This window comes from Megascapheus bottae, chromosome 14, assembly GCF_031878675.1.
Source record: "Megascapheus bottae isolate mThoBot1 chromosome 14, mThoBot2.hap1, whole genome shotgun sequence".
Taxonomy (NCBI): Eukaryota; Metazoa; Chordata; class Mammalia; order Rodentia; family Geomyidae; genus Megascapheus; species Megascapheus bottae.
The window spans coordinates 34,377,231-34,392,537 of NC_143522.1; the positions used below are offsets into that span (position 1 = coordinate 34,377,231).

Here is a 15,307-nt window from a genome sequence, read left to right on the forward strand (position 1 = left end):
TCTGTAGGAAGCCAGAGCAGTTGTCTCCTTAATAGATGCAACATCTATAAAGTAATTCCTCATGCTCTTACCCCCTGGCCGCCATGTGGCCTAATGTATATCTTTCACATTAAGGAATTTCTAGCAATAAAATGGCAGGAATGGTTATTTAAAGAAATCTGGAATATATAAGTGCTAACCACTATTACTTTAGTGAATAATGTATAAATTAACAGTTCCTAGAAACCTGCCTAAACTTTCATTGTACTGTCGAAAAATCTGCTTTTGCACCTTCCAGATCTGGGGAGATGTGAAAACACTGGAATTAATTAACATCACAGGCTTTGGAGTTAGGCAGGAACACCCCATTCTGCTTATTTCCTTCTATTCTTTTGGAGGAAATTTTAATTCCACAACATACTATGACATCATGCTAGAAAAGGAACCAGCTATTGCTTGCTGAATTAACATGTGAACCAGAGACTCCATCACAGCAACTCTGCTTCCACAGAGTCCCACTCTTCTGCTTAGTTTACTTTGGCATTTTGACAGAAAAAAAAGAAAAGAAAAAGATCTCATGAGAGTACCATCTTGAGCTAAAATTAGAGTACTGTATTTCATTTCCAGTGCTACTTCTGATAAGCCTTAGGATCATGGGAAAATTACCCTTCATTGCATTGTATTTCTGTGTCTACAGTAATGACAAAATCCTGGTCCTCAGGGAATCAGATAAAATGTAAAAGAAAAAAAACACAGCACAATGTGGTAGTCTTTGTCTCGCCATATTACGGAAGCAGCAGCAGGGTGCGGTGGAATGTACCATGAGCTCAAGGAAAATGGGAATTCTGTTTCTGATAGGTCACTAGAAAGCTGGGTAACTTTGGACCCATTAAGTCTATGGGTTAGGGAGTAGCTGCTGGATGATCTCTACAATCTTTTTCAGCACTGGCTTTGAAATGCTTGGAATAATGGAAACAATTTCTTTTGAATCACAGTTTTGGAGATTCCAGCCCATGATCAATTAATTTGTCCTTTTGTGTGGGGTGGAGGGTGGGGGGGGCACTGGATGAAGCAGTGCATTGTGGGTAGAGTGGGTGATACAACAGAACATCTCACCTTTCATGGCCAGCAAGCAAGGATAAGGGTAGATGGATCCATCCCCAAATCCTCAAGGACCCGTCCAAAGGCCCCTTCTTAGTAGAACCACCCTATCACAAGCCTTTAGTACATGGAGTTTGAAAGGTAGGGGAATTTATCCAAACCTTAATACCTTGAGACTCTTGAAAATGTCTAAGATTCTAGTCGATCATTGGTAGCCCATGCCTGTAATCCTAGCTACTCAAAGGAGACTTCATGGTTTGAAGTTAGCTGGAGGAGAAAAGTTGGTGAAACCCTCCTCTCTGACTAACCAACAAAAAAACAGGAAGTGGAGTTGTGGCTCAAGTAGTAGAATGCCAGCTTAGAGCAGAAAAAGGTCAAATGAGAATACAAGGTTCTGAATTCAAGCCCCAGAGTCTAAGATTCTAGCCATTACTTAGGGTATTTTGCAAGTCTGAAACTTTTATGTAAATTTCTCCATTGTCTCATGTTAAGGATTTTTTTTGCCAGTCCTAGGCTTGGACTCAGGGCCTGAGCACTGTCCTAGAGCTTTCTCAAAGCTAGAGCCCTACCACATGAGCCACAGCAACACTTCTGCCTTTTTCTATGTATGTGGTACTGAGCAATCGAATCCAGGTTTTCATGCATGCTGTGCAAGCACTCTACCACTAGGCCAAACTCCCAACCCTCATATTAAATATTTTGAGAGGCCAGTAACTACTATCCATCCTCAAATTCTGACTCAAAGATAAAATATGGGATAAAGGATAAAACATCAGATTGAAAGGAGACAACTAACATTTATTATGAATAAAGTATGCAAATATGATATCTATGGACAGGTAGGCTTCTTCCCATTGAACTCTACATATTTAGAAGCCAGTATTACTGATTCAAACATTTGTAATCCAGGTGCTGGTGGCTCAGATCTGAGAGTTCAAACTTAAACCAGCCCAGGCAGAAAATTTCAAGAGACTCATATCTCTACTTAACCAGCAAAAAGCTGAAAGTAGAGATGTGACTCAAGTGTTAGAGCCCTAGCTGTGGTTAAAAAAAAAAAAAAAGCTGTGTTTGAGGCCCTGAGGTCAAGCCCCAATACACCCACCCACCACCCCCCACACACACACTTGAATTTCCCATGTTATCTCATTAAATCATCCCTGTCTTGTGAAGTAACTAGAATGGCTATTTACAGATGAAAATCTGAGGGTCAGAGAGATTGCTACATGGTGAGATCATATAGCTGGTTAGAGGCTGCTATCAAATCCAGATACTCTTCTACCTCTAAACCCCATTTTCTTCTACTGTTGTTATACTTTGTATGATTATCTGTAAAGTCATCATTTGTTGCTTATTGGAGAATAAAGCCAGCATCACATAAATACATTACTTACCATTGATATCATTCAAAATAATGGGTTTGTAGCATGTGCTTCTTTAATTAGGAAGAGATTAATACCAACCAGCAGCTGCTAGGAGTTTAATTGAGAATGGTGATAGCACTTACTAATCAGGATTGATTTACAGTTTCCAGATGTGAAAGAAATCCATTAACTGTACTATATGCTACCAAAGATGATGACAGAACCAATTTAAGGCATTAAGTTTATTGCCTGCAATTACTCCTGTCAGGACTCAAAGAGGAGTTAATTTAGGTTTCTTTTCCCAAAAGATAGTATGCTCACAAAGGACCCCCCTCCCAAAAAAGAGATAGTATGTACTGATTAATTATTCAGGGTAATAGCTGAGACACGTATGAACAATTACCTCATACTTAAAATTTGTGAATACATCTATTGTCAAAAATTTTTTTGTCTTTGATCACTTTGGACTTCCTCAAAGGCTTGTACCTATTAACAGAGGCATTTTATACATAAAGAAAAAAAACTTCATAGCAGGGGCCCAGCTAAACCAATGTTTTAAGCAAATATTTTCACTTCTTGACAATTGTAACACAATGAAATACCTTTCTTAAGTAAAAAAAATAGCTTCTTAATATCTAGTAGGAATAATATATATATATATATATATATATATATATATATATATATATATATTGGGGGGGTGTCATAGGCTTGAACTCAGTCTGGGCGCTGTCCCTGAGCTCTTCAGCTCAAGGCTACCACCCTACCCTTGAGCCAAGTCCCACTTCCTGCTTTCTAGAGATTAATTGTAGATAAGAGTCTCAGGTCCATTTGTGCCCAGCCTAGCTTTGAACCTTGATCCTCAGATCTCAGCCTCCTGATAGGTAGGATTACAGGCATGAGCCACTGCATGGCTAAAAATTATATTAAGATATCGATTATCATTCATATCTAGATCTTTGAGTGTAGGCTTTACTACTTATAGGTTGTACTAGTTATAGGTCATACCCTCTAAAGGTAGCTAATTCCATTACTGAATCATGACATCATATCTTGTAAAAAAATTGATTTGCAAGCTTTTGTCAATCTCTGTTCAAAATATTAAAATGGGGAACAAAAAATGGATGGGCTAACAAAGATGGCTTAAAACCTAAGTGCTTGGGCTGGGAGTGTGGCCTAATGGTAGAGTGCTTGCCTAGCATGTACAAAGACCAGAGTTAGATTCCTTGGTACCACATGCATAGAAAACACTGAAATGGTGCTGCAGCTCAAGTGGCAGAGCTCTATCCTTGAGAAAGTCCAAGGACAGTGCTTAGGCCCTGAGTTCAAGCTCAAGCCCTAGGACGGGCAAAAACAAAAACAAGAAAAAGTTAAGTGTTGGTGGCTCACACCTGTAATCCTACCTACTTACAGGCTGAGATCTGAGGACTGTACTTAGAAGAACCCTAGACAGGAAAGTCTGTGAGGCTCCTATTTCCAGTTAAGCAAAGGATTGAAGTGGAAGTGTGGTTCAATTGGTAGAGCACCAGCCTTGAGCAAAAAAGCAGAGGGAATTGGTAAGGCCCTGGGTTCCAGCACTGAAGACAACAGGAAAAAAATCTAGTCAAAATGAGTGAACCATAAAGGAGTGACAAACAAAATGACTGCTCCTGTGCAGATTTAAACTGGGCTGTCTTCTGTCTTCAAAAAAAAAAAACATATATAAATTCAAGAAATATTCATCCTGAGGTAAAATGTATTTAGGGGAAAAATGGTCCAGAAACAGTGTAATGAACTATTATTAGGTCTTATATTGCTATAAAATGTTTTACAAAAAAAAGGTTAGACTTGTAAAATAAGAAGCTACCCTTCATTGTTTCCAAAGAAATAAACCCATGATCAGTTTCCGTCAAGAGGCCATTCCTGATTTACCACACCTGCCACATTTCTTGCTCTCTCGGTAATTTATTTCTTACTTATATGAGACAGCTAAGCAGATGCCACATCTGGCTCTCTTACAGTTTTGGATTTTAAATTTATTTTTAGCTGAGGATGGCATAACAGAGTTTAATATGTTTGATAAGTTTATACTACAAAAAACAGCCAGAACTATCTTACAGCTAGTATTTTCCTAACCCTGTTAAGACTGAGATGATAAGGAGGAAAAAGTCAGCACTATTTCCAAAGAAGGAGGAAGAAGATAGGAGGAAAAAGCAACGTCACCTGACCTGCCACATTAACTGTGCATCCTGGACCCGATACCGTTATTAATGTTCTCTTGGATAACAGTTTTGTGCCATGAGAATCTTCCTGTGAACAATATCTGGCTACTCCACATAAAGTTTAATGAACAGGTCTTCTGAAAACTTAGACTTTGCTTTTGGCCCCAATGTTGTATGAGTGACTCACACCTATAATCCTAGCTATTTGGGAGGCTGAGAGCTGAGGATTCAGTTCAAAGTTACTCCAAGTTAGGAAAGGCTATGCAATTCTTAACTTGAATTAATCACTAGCCTTAAGCTATAAAGCTAAGGGGCAAAACCAAGACCCTGAGTTTTAGCCCCACTACACACACACACACACACACACACACACACACACACACACACACACATAGAATCCTGCTTCAAGATTATCAAATTTCTGGATCATTAACAGTATTTTCTTTCGATTTCACCATTGTGAAATTGATCAAACAACAACCAAACCAAATTTACAACTCAAGAAGGAATGATCACGTAGTAGAGAAACTGAATATAACCACAAACAAAACAACACAAACAAACCCTCTGAACATGACAACACACTACAACATGTACAGAAATCATAAAGTTATATATATGATAACTTTTGCTGTTAACAAAATCCCAGAGTCAGGAAGGCATGCACCACATTCACTGCTGGCTAGAGAGAAACTCTCTGATTCAATCATGCAATAGAGTTGTACAAGCTTGATAACTAAGAAGTTGCCCTTTGGCAGATGCCTAGAGAAATTTTCAGAGCTATGAATATGTGCTTAATGCAATATTTTTAGTAGCGAAATAAGCTAAATGTTTGCTAAAATTAGAACAGAAGAATACATTCATGAATGGAAAGGCATTCAGTTAAGATGAATATTCTATCTGGATGTATAAACATGAGTGAACTTTGAAGTCATGTTGAAGCACAACATGAACTATGGAATGATATACATATGATGGTGCAATTTATATAAACTATGTGTGTGTGCCAGTCCTAGGGCTTGGAAGGCATGGACACTGCCCCTGAGCATTTTTGCTCAAGACTAGCACTCTACCGTTTACACAATAGCTCCACTTTTGCCTGTGATTAATTGGAGATAAGAGTTTTACAAACTTTTCTACCCAGGCTGGTTTTGAACCTCAATTCTTAGATTTCCTGAGTAGCTCGTATTATAGGCATGAACCATCAGTGCCTGGCAAGTGTCTTCATTTTTTTTAATGTCCAAGCAGACCTGAATAGTCAAGGTCCCTCTTGCAGAAGTAGTTGTGGAGAGCTTTGACATCAGCTAATGTCTGCTTCAAAGTGATAGAGAGATTATCATCTTTTTTTTTTTTTTTTTGCCAGTCCTGGGCCTTGAACTCAGGCCTGAGCACTGTCCTTGGGCTTTCTCAAGGCCAGAGGTCTACCACTTGAGCCACAGCACCAATTCCAGCTTTTTTCTATGCATATGGTACCGAAGAATGGAACCCGGGTCTGTGTGCATGCAAGGCAAGCACTCTACCACTAGGTCAAATTCCCAGCCAGATTATCATCTTTTGAAAATAAAACTCCTGAGATTGAAACAAGTTATATGATTCCCTCTACTAGTAACTCAGTGGCCGTATTTGAGGTTAGTTTCTCCTCTGTTCTGTCTTTGCAGCCTCTTCTTTCTTAGCAGCATGAGTCTGGAGTCTGGTACAGTTTTGTTATCAGTTTTTCCCAGGAACTTTGCTGTTGGAACAGTGGGAAAATCTGTTTTTAAAAGAAGCTGGTAGTTCCTGGGATGATTTCACAAAGAAGTTCACACACACACACACGCGTGCGCGCGTGCACACATTCCAACCTACTTGCAACTTCACTCCTTATCACTGGCTCCCAGTCAGAAAATCATTATTATATAGAGCATTGTCAGGGCTGAGAATGTGGCTTAGTGGTAGAGGACTTGCCTAGCATGCACGAAACCCTGGGTTCAATTATTCAGTATCACCTAAACAGAAAAGGTCTTAAGTGGTGCTGTGGCTCAAGTGGTAGAGTGCTAGCCTGCAGCAAAAAGAAACTCAATAAGAAAAAGAAGGGGCCAGGAGTCTGTCAGAGTGCTTGCCTAGCATGCACAAAGGCCCGAGTTCAATTCCTTGGTACCACATACATGGAAAAAAGCTGGAAGTGGTGCTGTGGCTCAAATGGTAGAGAGTTAGCCTTGAAAAAGTCCAAGGCCAGTACTCAGGCTCTGAGCTCAAGCCCAGGACTGGCAAAAGAAGAAGGACGAGGAGGAGGAGGAGGAGGAGGAGGAGGAGAAGGAGGAGGAAGAGAAGAAGAAGAGGAGGAGGAGAAGAAAAAAAGAAAAAAAAAACATTGTCAAAGGGATCTTCCACTTTCCTCATCCAAAGTGAACGGACGAAAGAGTAAGGAAGTGGGGATAGATTAGATTAAGGAGACACGCTGATGACTCCTTTAAGCATTTGCTGATATTGCTGATAAATAATGTTGATGGAATCAATAAATTGGCAAAGGAGCTTGAGAGACACGTCTCAGAAGAATGGCCAATAAACATGTGAGAAAACAGTCAACATCCCTGACCACAAAGGAAATACAAATCCAAACAACCTTGAGAGTCCATCTCACTCTAGAGTTAGATTGGCCAACATCATAAATTCAAATAGCTATAAATGCTGGTGATCAGATGGGGAAAAAGGCACTGTTGATGGGAATAAAACCACTCTGAAGTGGCATGGAGATGCCTTAAAAATTGACACATAGAACTTCCTTATAACCCAATCATACCACTCCAGGGCATCTACCCAGATCATTATAAGTCAGGATATGGTAAAGATACTTGTATATCCATGTTTATTTCTGCCCTACTCACAATAGCCAAGTCATGGAAATAGCCCAAATGCCCTACAACTGGTGAGTGGATCATGTAATACACACACACACACACACACACACACACACACACACACACACAGTGGAATTTTATTCATTAGAAAGAATAAGATTATGTCATTTGCAGGGAAATGGATGGACCTTAGACCTAGAACAAATCATGCTGCGAGGTAAGTCAAACTCAGAGACAAATGATGTGGAAACTGGATGCAAGACATAACTAGATATGATGACATATATGGGATTCCAGGAATCCAATGGTGACTACATTTTTTTTTTTTGCCAGTCCTGGGGCCTGTCCTTGGACTTTTCTCAAGGCTAGAGCTCTACCACCTGAGCCACAGCACCACTTCCAGAGTTTTGCTTTGTAGGTGGTATCGAGGAATTGAACCCGGGTCTTTGTGCATGCTAGGCAAGCACTCTACCACTAGGCCAAACTCCCAGCCCCAATGATGACTACTTTGAACATTAAAAATATTATTTATTGAAATGAATTCCATGAAGTTTTTGTTATTGTTGTTGGTAGTATTTTGTTTTTGCTTTATTTTTTATTGGAGGGCAAAGAGGGGCACAGAAATAGAGGGAGTAAGGGTGAATAAATGCTATCATGCTGTTCAGTATACACTCTGGAAAATGACCTATTTAACTTGTGGGCAAGGAAGGGAGGGGAAACCTGGGGGAAAATGAAGGAAGGGGTGATATTATCCAAAAACAGAAATGTACTCATTACCTGACTTATGAAATGGTAACCCCTCTGTATAACACTTTAATAATAATAATAAAGATATATATATATATATATATATATATATATATATATATATATATATATATATATATATATACATTTGCCAGTCCTGGGGCTTGAACTCAGGGCCTGGGCACTGTCTTCAGGTTTTTCTCAAGGCTAGCACTCTACCACTTGAGCCACAGCACCACTTCCAGGTTTTTATTCAGTGTATGTGGTATCAAGGAATCGAATCTGGGGCTTCATGCATGTTACGCTAGTTACGCACTCTACCACTATGCCACCCTCCTGGCCTAAAGTTATATTTTAAAAGGTATCATTGACAGACATTATTTAACACATTGTATAGTTAATACACAATTTTGAGCTCATAAACTGCATGTACCCTGCTTTCAAAGAAGAGCATAGGCTTATGTAATAGTTTACTTCTGCCTTCTCTTCCCTTTCCTTGAGCCTTGTCTGGGCACTCACTCTCTGCACTGCTGTCACCTGTAACCTATCTGTCTGTCTGTCTGTCTATGTGACTTACTCTATAATAAGAGTTGTCGGGCTTTTCTTTTTCCCTACAAACTGTGGTCATCAGATCTCAGAATTCTGAGTAGCTAGGATTACAGGTGTAAGCCACCAGTGCCCTGCTTGTTCCCAGTTTTATATGAATTTCAGATATATGATGGTTTATTATGTATTTTGAATGTAGATTCAAATATTGCATGAAGATATCCTAAAAATGGTCATTTTTTTCAAAAATTATTTGTAGCAGTTTTGAATTTGTATTTGATAACTCTGACAATCTTACAGATAATGTCACATACTTGTGAGTACTTTTACTTTGCTACAGGGCAAAACCCTGGGCTTTCTGGAGTATAAAATGACTGATTAGCTGGACACCAGTGGCTCAAGCTTGTAATCTCAGCTACCATGTGGCTGAGATCTGGGGATTGCAGTTAGAAGCCAATCTGGGCAGGCAAGTCCATGAGACTCTCTCCTCAATTAATCACCAGAAAACTGGAAGGAGCTCTGTGGCTCAAAATGATAGAGTGCTAACTTTAAGTGAAAAAGCCCAGGGACAGTGCTCAGACACTGAGTTCAAGCCCCATGACTGACCAAAAAAGAAAAAAAAAAAGGCATTTGACTACTTTTTCCTCTTTAATCATCTTCTTTCATATTTAAGGAGAACTTAAAAAAGTAAACCCCTGTGTAACTACCACACAGGTTGTGTGCTATAGTGGAATGATGTCAGTACTTTAGTTGGCTTAGAAACCCTCACCTGGCATGTTCTTCGCCCCTGAAAAGTATGCTCCTCACCTGACTTTGATGACAGGCTCCACAATTTCCTTAAGCACTTCTTTAGGTTTGCTGTTTATGTATGCTCTCTTAAAAATATTCTGGGGCTGGGGGGGCGGGGGAGAGGCAGTGCAGAGGTTGGACCCCAGGGCTTTACATTTGCTAGACCAGTGTTATGCTACCTGAACCATGTCCTCAGTCTTGGTTTAGTTATTTTCAGATAGGATGTTGCATTTTTTTTCAATGCTGACCTTAGACTGTGCTCCTCTGGATTTCCTCCTGAGTAAAAAGGATTATAATCATGAGTCATTGTACTTAGTTTATGTTTGTTTGGTTTAGTTTGGTTTGGTTTGGTAACCCAGGATGACGTGTGCTCTTGATCCTCTAGCCTCTAATTGCTGGTATGTGTCACTATGCAAGGATGATGGCAATAAAGATGGTAGTGATGACGATGATGTGTGTTCCAATGGAAGCTTAAACTCAGACCTTGTATTTACTAGGCTGATCTACCTGGCTGGCTTTTTTGTTTTGTTTTGTTTTGATCTGTTATGAGGCTTGAACTCAGGGTCTGGACACTGTCCCTGACCTGTTTTGTTCAGGATTTAGCACTCTACCATTTTGAGCCACAGTTCTACTTCTGGTTTTCTGATGGTTAATTGAAGATAAGAGTCTCATGGACTTTCTTGCCCAGGTTGGCTTTGAACTGAGATCCTCAGATCTCAGACTCCTGAGTAGCTAGGATTACAGATGTGAGCCACCGGCTCCTGGCTCTGGCTAAGTTTTCAACTTTATACAAAAGATAAACTTACCTTTGTGGTTTATTACTCACTATTGTGTCTATGACATGTATGCATTGATACACATATGATTTCTTACCTCCTCTTTAGTATAATGTTCCAATATATAATTATGCTTATGATTTATTCTTCCATATATTTTTCTTTTTCTTTCTTTCTTTCTTTTTTTTTTTTTTTTGCCAGTCCTGGGCTTGAGCTCAGGGCTGAGCTCAAGGCTAGAGCTCTACTACTTGAGCCTCAGCACCACTTCCAGCTTTTTTCTATGTATGTGGTACCTAGGAATCGAACCCAGTTCTTCATGCATGCTACCACTAGGCCAAACTCCCCGCCTCTTCCATATATTTTTAAATGCACTAAATGAAGCTAAAATAACAATTTTAAATGAAGATTCATGTGGTTCCAGGTAATTGCTAATGAGAGTTCCCTCTGAAAACTTTCATTATTGTGTTCAACAATAGGTCAAAGTTTTTGATGGCTTATATAAAGTGGTTCTCAAGTATAGTCGCTGGTGGTGACTGGGGATCAAACAGTTCCATTTGTTTCTGAAATATGTGCAGATAGTAAAATGGGCCTATCTCAAGTATATAGCCTGATTTGTTTAACATATTTTACCTAAAAAAAGAGGACATTTTCAGCATCCTTTTAGTACAATTGTCTTACAATTATATAGTTTCTGCTATTAACTACAAGATAGCTATCTGCCTAAAATTGTTTATTTTTATTATCTTTTGGTAGTTGCACAAAGGAGTCTCCATTTCATGAGGCAGTTTAGAAACACAATACATCTTGATCAGTGTCACCGTTTTCAACATTCTTACCCATTCCTCACCTACCCATCCCTTCCCTCATCTGAATTTTGTAGGATTTACATTGGATTCTTGACTGTCTGAATTTTTGATTGCACCTAATTTAGAGACTTAGGCTGCTAAGTTTCTGGTTTTAGGGGTGCCACCATCTGGTGTGTCTGTTGTATTGCTCCTTGATTCCTTAAAGAAATGTTCAAGCAATGGATATCCGAAATGAAAAGTGGTAGTACAGATTCTGATTCAGTTGACAATTTTAAAAGTTCAATTAATATTTATATTTAAAAAGAGAGAGATTGGGGCGGGGAATTTGGCCTGGTGATAGAGTGCTTTCCTAGCATGCACGAAGACCCGGGTTTGATTCCTTGGTACCATATATGTAGAAAAAAGCCGGAAGTGGAAGTGGTGCTGAGGCTCAAGTGGTAGAGCCTTGAGAAACAAGTCCAAGGACGGGGCTTAGGCCCAGAGCTCAAGCTCAGGACTGGCAAAAAGAAAGAAAGAAAGAAAGAAAGAAAGAAAGAAAGAAAGAAAGAAAGAAAGAAAGAAAGAAAGAAAGAAAGAGAGAGAGATTGACTTTCCAAACACAGGACTTAATTGTTAGCTCAATAATAGAGCACTTGCCTAGCATGCTAGAGGCCCTAAGTTCAATTCCCATGACCACAAAAAGAAAAAAGCTAGTTTTGTTTGCCTGTTTGAACTCAGGGCCTGGGTACTGTCTATTGTATCAGGTACAGTGGCTAACTTCTGTCATTTCATCTACATGGGAAGTGAAAATAGAGAAGGATTAAAATCCAGGATAGTGTGGGCAAAAACATGCGACCTTAAAAAAATACCTAAGGGGAAGTAGGCTGGGAGTATGCCTAAAGAGAGTCCTTGCCTAACAATTGCAAGTCCCTAAGTTCAAACCTCAGTAACACACACATGACTGCATTACTTCACTGCATATGTTCACATCTTACTACTAAACTTTCATTTGTTTTCAGGGCTGGGGGACCAAGCCCAGAGCCTCATGCACACTAGGCCAGTGTTCCACCTCTGAGCTACATCTCCAGCCAACTATTAATCATTTAGAACATAGAAAAGCCTTCTTTTTCTCCATATCTATTCAAACTGTTGTCTATTCCTATTTACTTTTTCATACATTCAATAAACAACATACATGTCATTTAACACCATGACACACTATTTTTCTGTTGTTATATGGCTTTTAAAGTTAGCATTTCTGGTGATTGATGAACAATACAGCCTCAAATAGATAAGACCTCTTACTATAAACCATTTCTCTATTGTTGATATTTAAATTGCTTCTGATTTTTCACTGTCAAAAAAGTGAATTCCTTCCTTCCTTCTTCCTTCCTCTCTCTCTCTCTCTCTCTCTCTCTCTCTCTCTCTCTCTCTCTCTCTCTCTCTCTCTCTCTCTCTCTCTGTCTCTCTCTGTCTCTCTCTGTCTCTCTCTGTCTCTCTCTCTCTTTCTGTAGTGAGGCTTGAACTTGGCCTAGGTGCTGTCCTTGAGCTCTTTAGCTCATGTTAGCAATCTACCATTTGAGCCACAGCACCACTTCTGGCTTTTCCTATATATGCGGTACCAAGGAATTGACCCTAGGGTTTCATGCATGCTAGGCAAGCACTCTACCACTAGACCAAACTCCTGCCATTAGGCAAACATCTTTAGACATATGATTTTCTGATAAATCATCAGATATTGCATTCTGGGGTCTGAATTTTTTTCTGTTTCTTGGCATAAACTGCTATATTGTTTCTGATGATTATATGTATAACATCATGAACTATTTAACAATAGCTCAGCATGCACATGAATTGTCAATGATATGCTCTTGAAATGATTTTATAGCATTCTTCCTTTTATCTATGCATGTTAATTTTGTCTATGATACAAAATAATGGAATTATATATTTTAAATGACACTATTACCTCTTCCACAGCCTCTTTCTTGACTCCTTCCTTCCCTCCCTCCCTTCCTTCCTTCCTCTTTTTTTTTTTTGCCAGTCCTGGAGCTTGAACTCAGTGCCTCGGCACTGTCTAGCAGCTTTCTCAAGGCTAGCACTTTTGCCACTTGAGTCACAGCAATACTTCTGGCTTTTTCTGTGTAGGGGCTACTGAGGAATCAAACCCGGGTCTTTGTGCATGCTAGGCAAGCGCTCTACCCCTAGGCCACGCTCCTGGTCCTCTTGACAGTTTTTACTGCAGCATTTCTATAACCATAGTTTGCTGCTGATCTATTAATTTTCAGTATTGGGATCCATCCTGATTTTAAGTCATGAGTTTAGGCTAAGATGTATCATAACGCTATACAGTCAATTTTTTAAATTTATTTATTTATTTATTTTTGCCAGTCCTGGCCTTGAGCTCAGGGTCTGAGCGCTGTCCTTGGACTTTCTCAATCAAGGCTAGAGCTCTACCACTTGAGCCTCAGCACCACTTCCGGCTTTTTCTATGTATGTGATACCGAGGAATTGAACCTGGGTCTTCCTGCATGCTAGGCAAGCACTCTATCACTAGGCCAAACTCCCAGCACTACACCGTTAAACGTTTTTACAGAAGAGAAATAATTCTGTAGACCTATACTTGTTAACTTTAAAATGTTTCTGTTAAGGGGAGCAGGGCCTGGCGCCATCCGGAATGCCTGAGTTCCCCGCCCGTCGTGGAAGGTGGACAATGGTACAGCTCAGCCACCTTTGCCCTTCTAGGGAGGGGCAACCTTGACCTCCCCACCCCCCCAGAGGAGGAGGGACATCCGCTTGGGTGGGGGGGGCCTGCTTTGTGTGCAGACCTTCCCAATTTGTGCACCAACTCCAACTAAGGTGATGGGTAAATTAAACACTGGGCTGTGACCCTATTGGCTACCTGCGTGTGGCTGGAGCTGGCAATGGTCCCTCTGTGTATGTGACTATCCCGTAGGCCACCTGTGTGGCCAGGTTGGCCCGCATGGGTTTTGCCCTTAAAAACCCAGCGTGAGAGCCGCTCGGGGTCACAGCGTCAGCTCCCGAGCCTGCACTGTGTCCCTGGCCGGTCGGTTCACCACCAGCTGCTTCCCCAATAAATTCACCTTTTTCTATGAGACTGTCTCTGTGTGGTGGACTCTGGTGGCAGGTGGAATCCCCTCCTCCTGACCCCATAACAGTGTAACAGATGAGACAGACAAAATGGAGACTGGGCAGATGAGAAATCTTATGTTTACAAATTTTCTGTAAATCTGAAAATATCTAAAATTACATTTGTTAAAACAATCAACTATGAAACGGGGGCTATGGAGGTCACTAGGGCTAAAGGAGCAAGAGGACATCTCAACCAAAATAAGTGGACAGCTATAATCCCAGCTGCCAGGAAGGGACTCTTATCCCGAATTAACTATCAAAAAGTCAGAAGCTGTGGCTCAAGTGGTAGGGAGCCAGCTTTGCGCACGAAAACCCAGGCACAGAGCCCAGGCCCTGAGTTCAAACCTCAGGACCACCACCAAAATAACCAAGAAAAGACCAAAAGAAAGCCCGGCCAAGTAGATCCCCAGAGCGGACGAGCCACAGAGGCCCCGAAGGGGCAGCCCAAGCCCAAGTCTGCCAGTGTCGCCAGCCAGGGCATTGGGACCCCCCCCACCGCAGCTCACCGCCACTCCGCTCCGCCGCCACTCCGCTTCGGCGCTCGGATTCTTCCGTGGAGATCCCGCCCCTTTCCCCGTCACACCCGTCCTCTGAACCGTCCTTCTGCCTGTCAATCAATTCAAACATCGCGCAGAGCGAGCCTATCGCAAGCCCGGCCAAGCGGAAGGGGCGGGAGCCCCACCCCGGAAGTGTGGGTTAAAGCCCCTCCAATCAGAAGCCTGGGGCGGAAGTTTGAATTTTGCGCGGTGTTGGCTGGTAGGCGTTCCTGAGGCGGCGGCGACCGAGTGTGTCCGGACCCTGAGGAGTCCTTTACGGCTTATTCGGCTGAGGTTTCGCCGAGGTGCATCAGGTAAGCGGGGGAGCGGGGTGCTGGAGAGCTGCGGGAGGACGCTGACCCGCGTTGGGAGGGCGCCCAGCCGTGTGAGGACCGGGCCGCGGCGGGAGCGGGGTCCCCGGCCGGACCTCGGGGACGCCGTCGCTCGCTGCCCCGGTCTGGCTTGGTACGTTTTATACCGTACGCAAGTAATTAGG

General features: G+C 41.4%; 2 protein-coding genes across 3 annotated transcripts in view; one reads left to right on the forward strand and one right to left on the reverse strand.

Annotated features, from left to right (window-relative positions):
* The window catches only part of Fbxo34 (F-box protein 34), an 85,189-nt gene extending 70,384 nt beyond the window's left edge, over positions 1-14,805 (reverse strand). Inside the window, exon 1 of the mRNA XM_090345001.1 lies at positions 14,782-14,805. The gene's annotated coding sequence lies outside the window, so the exon portion shown is untranslated. The remainder of the gene's footprint in view (positions 1-14,781) is intronic.
* A 231-nt stretch (positions 14,806-15,036) lies between these two features.
* Dlgap5 (DLG associated protein 5) overlaps positions 15,037-15,307 on the forward strand; it is a 40,029-nt gene continuing 39,758 nt past the window's right edge. For both annotated transcript variants that reach the window (XM_090345003.1, XM_090345004.1), the window contains exon 1: positions 15,037-15,125. The gene's annotated coding sequence lies outside the window, so the exon portion shown is untranslated. The remainder of the gene's footprint in view (positions 15,126-15,307) is intronic.